The 14008-nt window shown below is 32.5% G+C and overlaps 1 protein-coding gene and 1 pseudogene across 4 annotated transcripts in view; one reads left to right on the top strand and one right to left on the bottom strand.

Annotated features, from left to right (window-relative positions):
• The window catches only part of LOC137250185 (putative transporter SVOPL), a 181182-nt pseudogene extending 171743 nt beyond the window's left edge, over positions 1-9439 (bottom strand).
• The window catches only part of LOC137250188 (uncharacterized), a 194398-nt gene that overhangs the window by 42027 nt on the left and 138363 nt on the right, over positions 1-14008 (top strand). The gene's annotated exons all lie outside the window — the stretch shown is intronic.

The following is a 14008-nucleotide window of genomic DNA, read 5'->3' as shown; positions in this document are numbered from 1 at the left end:
ATAATTTAATTGAAACGAAATTAGCTGGGACAAGGTTTTAAAGGCGCCACCCCGTGTTTCCAAGAAAAAAAGTTGGGATCTTCCCACCTCTTGTATATTAACATAACGCCAACTTTCATCGTGGCAAATATTTTACTTGTTGTTACATTTCAATCTGTAAAAAATCTATTGGTTAGGGCCTTTGTGAATTAAGCTAACGATATGCACCTGTAAGATAAGAGATAAAAAGAATAACAATTTTTATCAGAATTTTTTTTTATTTATTAGCTAAAATCATTACATGATTTGTATAACTAAATTTATAGTATTTAAAAATAACTATACTAAAAAATAAAAATATGACTGGAGTTCAATAATTTTTTTGTATTCAATAAATGTATATATATATTTATATAATAAATACTATCCCTTAAAACTATGGAAATTTTTTCGTTCAAGATTTAAATAAGGTTCAACATTTTAATTTCAGTTCTTATATACATACCCAACAGGCATTTCTGTAAATGTTTTGAAAAGTAATTTAAAGTAAACTTGTTGTGTTAAACGATTCCAGTATTAAATATATATATGTATATATATTTTTTTTTTTTCAGAAAACATTTTATAAGTTTTGTGAAGAAACGTTGATATGCAAATTAGCTGTGAAAGTAAATTGTAAATGTTTCCAAAAAAGACGACAGAACTATTTGCCAATATTTTTCAACTTCGAAAATTTTAAATTATTTTCATGAGAGGGAATGGCTGCATTTAAACCGTTTCCTGGATTCGCCTACAACTTATTCGAAATGCAGCCATTCTTTATTTAATATATGAATGAAATTCAGAATTAATTCATATGTAAATTTACATACACCTATGTATTTCTTAATATTATTGAAATGATTGAAATAAAAATTATCATTTATAAAAAGTTTTGGGAAATTATTTATAACAAGCTTTCTTTTCGAATTTTTTTTATAGGCTTAGAAGTAAGCCGTTTCGATTATTTCAAGCTTAATTCTAAACAATTTGTAAACAAAAAATCAACGTTTTGTAAGCTTAGTGTTTGTTTGAGAAAACTTTATAAATTTACATTACGTTTACTTTGATTGTTGGGTATATATGTAATAAAAATATTAATAACTAGCTGACCGGGCAAACTTTGTACAGCCTCAGAACGTATGGGCGGTGTCACGCCCCCTTCAGGAAACATTTTAATTCGCTACATTTCCGAAATTATTTTGAACAGGTATTCAATATTTGGTATGGGGATTCCATATCTGAAGAAATTGAGGTTGGAGAGTGGGATTGGGATGGGAGCTGGAGTGGATATGATAATAGGAATGTTTATGGGAGTGGGATAGTTAGAGGGACAGGGAGTTTGAGTAGATGTTGGAGTGGGGTACGTTTTGGAACGGAAGAGAGATAAACGGAATAAGGTAGGGAGAAGAATAAGAAGAAAAATATAGTAGAAGAGAATGGGATTGAGAGTGAAGAGGGGAGATGGGGCTCACTTTTTAAATGTAGGAAAACCAATTTTCGGGTAAGACATCGTCTGCCGGGTAGGCTAGTTATGTATATAAAAAAAAACTATGTAAATTAAATATGATGAAAATTATTGGCGAAAACAGGTGTACAATATTTGATACCTTTATTCGGAATCGGAAAATGGATTTAAGTCCCGCTTCCTCAGTTCTATTTCTAAATCGTGCAGGGCACAAAAACGTTTGTGTTTTTCTTCCCTGATCTGTAGCGTCCGCTCTTGGATTTGCAACATCCGCTCTTGAATATCCACGAGTCTGCCAAGCTTGTCATCCATATTGAGCTTTGCCTCATTTGCGGATTTTAAATTTTGCTCCAAAAGTGTTAATTTTGGATCCTCACATACTTTTCTCCTCCTCTTCGAAGTGGACGGGACATTATATTCTTCAATGTCATAATCAGAAACTTTGATCTTCCGTGTCGAAGTTGTTGGGTTGTTTGTGTCAATTTCAACTGAAGGCATCTCCGCCTGCAAAAACTCAATCTCGTCAAAGTCCTTGCTTACTTCGATTGGAGATTCAAAAAGGTGTTGAGAAAAACCCTTCGAGATGTTACCCCAGGTTTGCACTGTTTGCAGACCCTCAACCGTCGCTTCTAACCCGCTTGCTTCAATGATATTTTCCTCCGCTGATGTTATCAATTTCTCCTCGTATGGTCCACCACCAGTCCGAGACTTTGAGCTCCGGTTAAAAGTTAGTTTTCGCTTCGCTTGGTATTTTTGGTCAGCATATACCTACAAATTATAAATATCACAGAATTACAAATTATCATACCAAGCGATGAGTGTTCCGATCGGTTGTTTGATTTACCTTTCTCCACATTTTTGCATCTTTCATAGGTGGGCCTACAGCGTTAAGTTTTTTAGATAGATCCTCCCACAATCGTTGTGCCTTTCCTTGGGCACAATTTGGTATGATGTTTTTGGCCAGGTTGGGGTGCTGCTGCATAAATTCTCCCATCATCTCCTTTTGCTTATAATTAAGCTTATTTAGATTCGTCCTTTGGGGAAACAAACATTTTATATTATAAATAATTTTAACTAATTTTATATTTATTTACATACATTATTAAACTCGAAATTTTCCTTTTTATGTTTGATAAAATTTTTCTTTTTAGTTGTGCTAAGATCACTTTAATTTTTTAAAAACAAATTTAAAACGTAAGAACTATAAATTAATTCGTTTAATTTTCAAACTACAACCAATTTTTAATGCACTCGAACGTCTTTTTGCTATCGTATGAAATTTTTTGACGTTTACGATTTGTTGTGTACGTTCACTGAACACATAATACCGAATTTCGATAGCAGCTATTCGTTCACGTATCACGTAATACCAAATAAGTACTTTTAAGAGACGAGTGTTCAGTTCACGGAATACGTAATTCGGGCCCAGTTTTTCATACGTATATGTAGATGAGTTTAACATTTGGGTAAGGCTTTTTCATCTGAGCACCGTTTTCACCAAAGTCAATATTTTGCGATGATATTTGGTCAGCGCCGAGTCTTGTGGTCGAGAAGAACACTGTGTGAATTTGGTGCAAAATTCTGCATGGTTTTTTTTAAATTGGCAATTAAATATTTTTGGACTGTTTTCGGAAATTAATTGTTTATCCGAAAGAAAGCGTCCAATTGGGAAAATTTTTTGGGTATAGATTCAAAAGACATTCAAGTACAGGGCAAAATTATTTTTTTTTGCAAAAATTATGACATAGTTTGAAAACATTGCTTTGTTTTACGAAACCTTTAGTACTACAAATTTTGTTTTCAATAAGGAAAAAATAAAAATAGAGTTATTAATAATTATTTTGTTTGCATTGGTATTAAATAGCAGCATATTGGTGAACAATATGTCGAATCCAAATCACTGGTAAACCTTTTTTAAAAAAATAACCATAATACAGTGTACACAAATTTAGTGCGAATAAGAGATGAAAAGGTTAAATTTACCGAACTAGCAGGACAATACGTGGATCGAACGTTTAGAAAATATTTATACAACGGAAAATTACATTCGTCTCCTAATGGAAATACTGTAGTGGAATTCACTAACTTTTTTAACGACATTTGCCATCGCTTTATTTGCGAATCGATAACTGTAACGATTTCGTTATTCAGTAACCAATTTGTATCGATATTCATTTATCGACGATCAGCTGCGTTGTTAAATAAACGGCAAGTAAATTGGTTGCGTTAAAATCACGAAATTAATATTACTGGCAATATTAGTTAAACACGAAAAGTTGCTTTATTTATAAATGAAATGGCATTTGAGTACTTGGCGTACGTTTTATCACAAGATGAAGAATTACTAAGTCCATCGCCAGTGGACAGACACCTTTTTAGAGAAGTATGTAGATAACACATGCGACTTAAATGCAACGGAGTTTCGAAAACTGTACTGACTAACCCCAAACTTGGCTCATGATATTATTTCTCAACTTGATGGTCAATTAAGGAGTACAAGAATAACTGTGAAATCAACAGAGAAAAAATAGGTAAAAACTTGCACAATAATAACTTTTAAAAGCAGTTAGTTTACGGAATTTATTTATTTTTGGCATTCCTTTTGTGCTTTTCGCATTTTTTAGGTTTGCAAGTGCAACTATTTTTTCCACTGGTTGGTAACTTTTCTTACATTTTTCGCAATTAAAAACTGCAATATAACAATCGAATACGACACAAAATTTGTTAGCAAGTATTTTTGTTGTATAGGGAGAATGTTTATAACAGTGCTACGCGAAATTTTGTATAACAAAGGGCAAGGCGAAATAAACTTCAATTGCCAAGTCTGAAGTTACTTCATATTTACAAACACAAAATCTTGGTTGATTGTGGCGATGTTATTGGAATGCATAAGCTTGTGTTAATCGCATCTATAGGAAAAATGTCATTGTGCCGCGGCCTTATGTGTAGCATATCCAAAATATAGCGTTTCGTATAATGTTTTTCTTGTTGTAGAATTTCTACCTCATCTAAATCGGGAAAGTGTCCAGTTGTTTTGCAATGCTGAGTGAGGGCCGTTTTGTTATCATTAGTGTGGTCCCTTTTTTTTTATGTTTGATTTGTGAGCGGAAATTCTTGTATTTAGTTTGGATTTATTTGTCCCCACATATACCTTATTGCATACGTGGGACCCGTCTTTTGTATTAGTAAATATTTTTTTTAAGTGTTATTATATGTATGTGAAGGCAATTTGAAATTTTTCTCTGTGGTACAAATTCGAATGCTTTACTCGGTTCGACAAACCTGGTACAAAAATGGCGGATTTATATATTCTATCTGGTTTAGCTTTCTTCCCACTCAGCATTTAGGTGACTAAATTTTGAATTTCCGTACAAATCAATACAATTTGATTACTCCATCTGATGAAATATGAATACTTTTGATGATCAAAAACTGAGAAGCATTTTTCGATCACTTTATGGAATCATTTTTGAAGTCCGTTGATGATTAAACTTTAATATTTCATAAAAATCAACAAAAAGAATAATCAAATATGCTTACCTTTGATGATCAAAAACTAAATATAGTCACATTTTGGAATCATATTTGAATCAAATGTGTTTACGTTATGTGATCAAAAATTTATAATCATTTTTAATTCAGCTTTCTGAATCTTTTCTGACTATATTTGTTGACTGAAAAATGATTTTTATACTTGTTAAAATTTTTCTTTTCATTGAAAATCTTATTTTTTTTACATACACACATTTTTTCAATCATGAAGTTCAGAAAAAATATGTACATACATACATACATATGTATATAAAAATTTTATTATTAAGATATTCTTCAAGACAATATAATGCAAATACTGCTCGTAACCGAAGATGTCCCAGAAAATACATAATGGTTAGGCAATACAAAGGTTGCGAACCATTTGAACCCCAGGTAAGTGAAACTATCTTGGCATACCTGGATACGGCTTCAACATCCCGTATCGTGGCGTATTTTAAGATGTTTACGATCATAACTGATGTTGGATGTTGTAGTCGCAGGTGTATATCGGTCAAGTTTGGTTCAAATATTTCACTGCCCCTAATGCAATAAGATTATTACGTGCTATCTTATTTTGAATAAGATATGAAGAATAAATGCATGATAATCGCATTCAGAAATGATTCAAAAATCTTAACCAAAACGATTGAAATATGTTCACGAATATGACCAGATAATGACTGTGAAAAACGGTCAAATATTACTCTAAAACAAAGTTCAATTTTACAATGATATCAAATATGAATAAAAAGCGTTTCGAAATACATATGAATCATAAATGATTATTCAAGAATAATCACATTTAGGGTACACTTTTCTCCCGACTATACATTAATTTTCGAACAGAAAATGCTTTCAATATATTGATGCTTTCATATATGTTATTTAAATACTTTTTGATCAAAATTTTCAAAAAATGCTGGCTGGGTTGTCTGTAGTCGTTGTGAAATGGCTATGTATGTATGTATTGTTTTATAAGGTGAGCAGGAAATTCATTATTTTCAAGAACTTTTTCCATTATTTCAATATTTTTCTTATGGTACATGGCGTCGCTAATTGAAATTTCTTGCCGTATTTACCATTGCAGACTTATCATGTTTCGAAAAAAAGTTTAATAATCTACCGGAAGCAATAGGCTTTCTAAACCACCCTTCAAAAAACGCGAGTACTCCATAAATAGTGTAAGGAATACTCCTTTGGGAGTATAGGAGTGTTCCAAAACTAATCTGTATTCATACAAAAAATGTGCTCCAATTAACATTGCGATGTCCTAGGAGAGGAGTGGGTGATCCCACTCTCGCTTTGTTTGTGAGTATTCCATAGAGTACATACGTGAGAGTACTTTCCAAAGTACTTTCACTGTAGTACTCCATGGAGCACCCACAGAGGATCATATGCCAAAGTACTAAAGAAGAATTGTGTCGGAAAGAATTATCGGAGTGAATTCAATTTAAAATGAAAGTAAATGAAGAGGGGCAATACAACTTTTATATTTTATACTACTAATATTCTTATGTTATCAAGCATTTTCGTGAATAAAGAAACTAATATTTCTCTATACTATAGTATGTATACATAAAACCAGTGTTTCCATAGTAAAATTTTATTGTCAGTTATTTGTATGCAATATTTTACTTTTGGCAACTCTGTTCGATCGTCATCGTTTCGTGATCACGGTCCTTAAAAAACGAGCAATGATCGGCTGATGGTGGTCAGCAAACGCATTGCAAAGGAGTATTGTTAGAGTACTCCAACATGAAGAAAATGGAACACGTAATCCAATAATTTTTGCAGGGCAATCGAACGTTACCAGTGTGTCCAGGAATGGCAATTCTCCATATTTCTCAACCTCTAATATAAATTTTATAGATCTGTTCTATTCATTTAAGTTAGCCAGCATTTCCTCAATATGCTGCGTTCTTGCAACGGCAAACAGAGGTTTATGTGGCGAAACTTCTTCAGATTTAGTTAGCAGTTCGTCCATCACTATATCTGCTATGACCGGAGATGCCGGTGACCCCATAGGCATTCCTGCACGTTGTTCATAAACCTTATTCTTGAAGATGAAATGCCTGTTTTCTTTAATACAAAACCGTACTACCTCTTGGAAGAGATCTTTGGTAAGATTTGTATGCTTTTTAATTTGATTCCAAAACGGAATAAATCTGTATTCCCCTATAAAAAAGGGGTTATTTTATACCACACAAATATTGGCAATAAATGTAGTATTTGACTGAATATTTTTTTTTATAGTGAAACGATTTAACTTTAAATAAAAAATGGAAAGGAAAAAATAAAGCAAATTCTTCAAAATAATATCAATAGACTTTCTAACAATATATTGGCCTAATGATTGAAGAGTTGCGTGGAAAATGGAATCTTCTTTGAAAATTACGTTTTAAGATTTGAGGTGCTATTGCATTTTTGTTGTCGGAGTTTTTGTACCTATTCTTTATATGTGACCTGGAATCATGGAAGGGACCTTCCTAGGTTTTAAATTGAGAAAATACTGTTTTTTAATTAGAAGCCAACGGTGTTTTAATCAAAATTGAACTCAAAGCTGACATTTTCCCGAATACTTTTAACGTTTAAACTCTTAACCGAATTTGGTTTGGTATATGACCATGTAGTACAAAAAAGTTTCAAATTTAGGGTCAAATATTTACCCGTCTAGTGTGTAGAGTACATGGCTCTGATCCTAAACATTTCGACTCAAAACGTCCCCGCTTACAACTTTTCTTTACTTTTTAAATACAAGTGTAGAATTCTCTGCTTAAAAATTCCAAACCAAGTACTGCGCACTCTTAATATAATTTGGTTTAAAATTTGGTTTTGGTTATACAAAAGGTAAAATGAAAATTTTCAGATTTTGGGTCTGATTTTTAACTTAGTTATGTTGTGGTCGCTATGGTATTGAGTGTAATGCCCATTCACTTCAAAAAGTTTTAGAAAGTTTTTCCGGGCAGCGGTCAAGTTTATATCTGACATGAAGGATTTTTAAGCAGAAATGAAGTGGCTTTACAGTTATTTTAAACTTTTTTAACTTTATTAGAGCGGATAGTTTTTTCAAATGTGTAATTACACCATTAGTCCATTCCCAACAATCATAATTATAAATTTTTTTCTTCCGCGTGGAGGATATCCAACTCACGAATTTTTCTTTGCCTTGTTCGTATCTCTTATTGGAATCGAGTCTTTTTATCTTAATACTATTCTCATTTTATGTACCGATTTTGTTAATAAAGTTTGCCTAATCGGATGAGTAGTTTTAATTTTTTGGGTACTCTTCAGACCAAATAATCTAGTTATACTAAAAGTACGGGATTCCTTTATGGTCAACTTGTAACTTTTTTCAATTTCAACATAACACGTAAAATTAGTAATGGTGGCAATTACTCCAGAACCTTATGAAGAATAAGCCATTTAAAATAAGACATTGTTCGCCTGACATTTAGTTTCATATCGATTATACACTTTACGCTTTCCCTTTTTAGGCTTAATTCGTTTTTTATTTCTGTAGACAATGGTTAGTTGAAAACTAACCACTGATGACAGAACCATCGTGTAGAGTCAATTATATTGAATTAAAAGAATTTCGAGTGACTAGAACTCAACAAAAATATTTTTTGTTAATCGTTTTTTTTTATGCATCACAGCTGGACATTTGACACTTTTTCCTTTAAGTTCATCTTCTACATTTTTAGAGAACAGAGGAGGGCTGTACATATTTTCCAAAAAATATGATTGGATCTGGATCTTACAGGATACCAGGTTTTGTTTCAAAAATTTTACTATCTTACTGACAGATTTAAAACAATTATAGGTATATAAGTGTTTGTATAAAATGGTATAATACTTTTCCGGTATTTATTTCTCTTATTAATCACTTAAAGTATGATTCAGATATTGCTTGATGGCGTTTTCAAAACAAAGTATGAATTTGTTAAAAATGCATTTAAAGTTTTTGTTTTTTAATTCAAAAATAGTAGACAAAACTTCAAAATTAATTAAATCTAGCAATTTTAGCCGTACCGTTCTTTTATTATAGTTTAAGTTAACGTTAAGTTACTTCTTCAACTTGTATTCCTTAGATTAGTTTTAAATATTCTTACCCATTTTATGATCAAATATTGTATGCAGAACGCTACGCTTTATAATTAGATATTCCTTTTTACGCACTGGTCAATTGTTTAAAAATTTTTTATAAAATTTATTTGAATAATCTATTTGTATTTGTTTACAACGCACTGAACTTGCCCTACGCGTAATTACCGACTAGCTAAAGGACCGATGTCGCCGCAAACTTAACGACGTATAGTATTATAATAAGCAAATATGCAATATCATATATATTACAAAGCTTTTAAGTTAGAGCCGATATATACCGCATCACAATGACAACACAGACGAACTAAACCGTTTGAGCCATTGTAAATTTTACCAAGTAGCGCAACTAACAGCTGATCGGTGAAAATTCGCACATTCACACGCACAGTTCTCGACTCAGTTTCAAAAAAAACTTTAGATTATTTAACTTAAATTTTAAAGTGAGATAATCATTACGAATTTATGTATATAGAATATATAAGGCGTTTTTGTTGTTATTAAAACAATAGTTTTATTTATATTAAAACTTTTATCAGTTTTTTTTTTAACTTTGAAAAAACTCCGAACACCATTCCTTCATTATATGACATTCGACTGCCTAGTCCACTGCCTTCCACTCTATTCGCAACATAACCTCTACTTAAGCTGCCAAACTATATAGTAAACAATGGTTTGAGCCGTCACGCTTGAGTGAACTTCCAGCCAGCTGATATCCCACCCACATGCTTAGTTCAAAACTCGTCTTCAAGTGTCCAGCTGCGGTTCATTACATATGTACCCTAATACCCGATAAAATGGTCTACAATAAAAGCTATATTTTGTATTAATATGCAATGCTCGTAGAACGTGGAGCTAACCTATAGTGGTTTTGATTATTTTCACAATTAGTTCGACTTTTATATTACGGAATGCGATGACACAGATTACTCTAATGTAAATAGTTGTGATAAATTTACTACCAATAAGTAATGCTGCCTGTTCGAGTGCAAGAGATCATTATATACTCTGCTGTGAGCTTTCGTTTTGCATTTAAAGGACAACTCTGAAAACGGTCGTTCACCACATAACTCGATCACCACAAGTCTTTCGTAAAACGATTGGCTATTCTGTAAACCCTTACAAAAAAGGATTGCCATTCTGACAATAAGTTCTTTGTATTTCATGAGACAGCTTTCAAGATATGCAATCTTATCATTTTCCATTGTATTTATATAATTAAAAACAATAAAATGGCAAAAAATTATATTAAATGAAGAATATGGAGTTATCAACAAAAACAATAACAGGTATCTGCCTTTACACTACTATAATGTATGAATGTTGGAGATTCGAGTTCAATACTCAGCTCCCGAGAAACTAGCTGTTGAAGAAGTGAAATTCAGAAACATGTCCTAGTAACCATCGCCGTCTGTAAACTTTGTGATTTTTCTCTAATATCAATAACAAAAACCATTGTATGAAGCAATATGAGCAAGTCTCACTAATTAAATACATACAAAGTATTTAAATAAAGTAGTTTAATAAAATAGGAATATCGAGGAATGATTTTGAATAGAAACTGAATAAATCAAATAACAAAAAACACTAAAGAATTTGGATTATGGCCAAATTCTCAACTTCGTTGGCCCTTCGGAAATAAGATATCATTGATATAATTTTCAAACCTTCATATGTTTCTGTTGTTGTTTCTCAAGGCAGATGAGTTTTCACTGAGAAGCTTTTGGCAGAAATACACTCGGAGTGCTTGCCAATTCACTACCGCGGGGCGACCCCGCTTAGAAAAACCTTTTTCTAATTGAAAAAAAAAAAAAATTTCTAAGTTTTTGATGTCGTTTTGCACTGGGATTGTTGGCACCCAGTATTGTTGGTGTGGTATGCGGAGCACACTACCCGCTACACCACGGCTACCGCCGTGTTTTAGACTTCTTACCAGAAATAAACGTAAATCCCTTTAGAGGATTTCATACCTCAGCAGGAACACTGGATATATATTTTTTCTTTTTGCTATGTTTATTGGAGTTTTTTAAAATCATTGTCATAAAGAAGTCAAAAGTAGTTGCCACAGTTTACATTTTATGTCGAATTATTCAAAACGTCTCTATGCGGACAAATCAACCCAACAGGACAGTTTACGGAGGGTTTTCGGATATGAATAAAGACAAAAGACAATAAATACAGTTCGTAAAATACACGCCTCTCTGCTGACTGGGTACCTGTTATATTCATCTACGATCCTTTTAAAATTATTTTTATAAAAGTGGGCAAGTCGTTTAATGAATTTTGTTCTCGATTTTGATTTTGGCCTTAAATAATCAAAAACATGAGTATAGCCTGATCGCATTCTCTTCTAATTTGGCTTGTTGATTTTACCATCTGGCAAAGCTATGAAAGTTGATCAGATAGTACATTTTTTGTTCTTGTTTTGCTTGGAAATCATAAAACACCACATTAGAATAAATTTGCCAACCTTCGGCTCATGTTTATTTTATTGGTAAATATAGAAGAATATAAAAGCTCACATATGCACAAAAACACACATTGAATTGTTGGACAACTCTGCTGCAAATTCTGCTTATTTGAAACCTTCTGCTAACGTTCGAATGGCTAAACTGTTGAATAAATAAAATGGTCTTTATTATGCTACTTTGGGAGTAGGTAGTACAATTATACTTCACTTCACAACTGATAGCGTGTTTAAATCCAACTGATTAGTCATTCCTCAGCTTGCGCTACTTTTATACTCTCTGTTGCCTCGTCAGCATAATTCTCCAAACGTCTAGACGTTTCACATTCTAGAATCTCCTGCTTGGTTACCAGCGATATACATGTATATTTGTAGTTTATGCGTTTCTCATAGTCATATACGTCCCATAGTCATGTGTGTGAGTAACTACTTCGGCTGATGACTACATGTGTGTGTGTGAGATATCTCTTCGTCGCCTTCTATGTGTGTGTATAAATGATGATTTATGTGTTCATGTACACCAGTGTGGCTCGCTTTAATGTTTTGTTGTTGCGTGATTATTTACTAACAGCCTAGTGATGTCAACATTCGCAACAATATGAATAAACGTGAAAACTAAAATGAAAACTGAAAAATATTCCAAAAATTTCAAATTGTCAATAATAAAACATAAAACGTTGATATTTAAAGGAATGCTCGCAGTTTCGTTTTGATATTTATCACCTTACATCATTTTTAGCATATATGTACTACTCCTATATTGCTACAAAAGGCTAGGTACATTCCTAAACATCAGAGTGCCGATATATTGCTGTTTAAACGTTTTTGTTTTTGTATTCAATAATCGAATGTACCTAGATTTAAATTTTTTCTTGTCACACTTATACTGCTACAATCACAAACATTTTATTGGCTGTCTTGTTTTGATTTCGAATTAAAAACACACTGCGGGCATTTTCTATTAGTAATTTAGGAGTATTACATATATGGTTTTTAGTATTAAAAGGGGCCTTAGTACCCTAATAAATTTCAAAGTGGTAATTGTTTGAAGAAAATTTTCAAAATTCAGGTTTCTCAACTTTCATACATTGTCTCATTCATTTTCATCTAATTATTTTAGATCTAAGTATTAGCATATTAAGATGATGAAATCTTCCACTTTACAACAATCAATCATCAAAACAATTGCGGAATGTAAAAAACTATCTTACAGGTGGAATGAATATATGTATATATATGAATATATGTATTGTGAGGACCCCAAAGTCGAGGACTTTGTATCCTCACAACATACACATATCCATACATTTTTCTAAAGAACATACATTTTGGAATAACTTGAAATTTATAATAATATTTGAATTTATCACTTATACATTTTATATGAAGCACCAGAAATATACATATGTATACCTTTATGAATTATACCCTAAATACATATATTCTGTTGTACATTGAATTGATAATTATTAAATTAAAGAACAAATTACACTTGCGCACTTTTGCACGCAAGCCAAATATTTGCATTTTCGCAAACATAAACTTTGAATATAGGATCACCCTAACATGCATTAAATATTTGGAAAGTAGATACGCACAAAACATAAAAATGCAGCGGTCGATCAACCCTTTGCACACTCAAAATCCAATGTACCCAGTTACAAATACAACATACATAATAACTTAAGTGAACGGAGATCAGCAGCAAGTCGTCAAAATAAGCGCCGCTACTAATTGAAATTTCGTTATACATATTTACGCACTAGCATACAACACACCAACGCACGCCATACAACAGAAGGCAGAAGCATTGGGCAAAGCAAAACACAACATTAGAATCAGGTGACCACAAGCAAATATACAAACACACAATATATAAACCAAAGCCTGGAAAGCACAGTATGAGCAAGTACAAAGGCATTGTATTCAATAAGGAGCATTATGGTGCATGGAAATTCATGGGAAGGAAATATTTACCGGATTAACAGTTGTTTTATATTGTTAATACCATTAGTTCAAAGTTGTTATTATAAAATAACCGTTTGCCTGCGTGCAAAAATTAGTATATAAGGGCGACGAGTTCGCATTGAAATTCAGAGATTAGGAGACAGGCATACGAGTCGGTAGGCTTTATCACTACCGACCAAGAGTACACCTGAAGGCTTTTTCACTTCATTTGTACTTAGAGTATACTCGTCTGGAGGCTTTATCACTCCATTCGACCGCAGAGGTTGGCCGAGGGCTTTATCACCTCCGTCACCTCTTATAGAGCAAGGAAATCAGCCTAGGAGTAGAAAAGTAGAATTTTATCAAATAAATAATTTTTTATAACGTTTTGTATCGAACAAAACAGAGTTATTCTTTCAGAAGGACCGTTAGGAATTTCTACTTCCAGGAACCCTGGACGGACTCAGACC

This window comes from Eurosta solidaginis, chromosome 4 (genome assembly GCF_040869045.1).
Source record: "Eurosta solidaginis isolate ZX-2024a chromosome 4, ASM4086904v1, whole genome shotgun sequence".
Taxonomy (NCBI): domain Eukaryota; kingdom Metazoa; phylum Arthropoda; class Insecta; order Diptera; family Tephritidae; genus Eurosta; species Eurosta solidaginis.
Note: the sequence above shows the minus strand (reverse complement) of the source record. Positions and strands in the feature narration are given on the sequence as shown.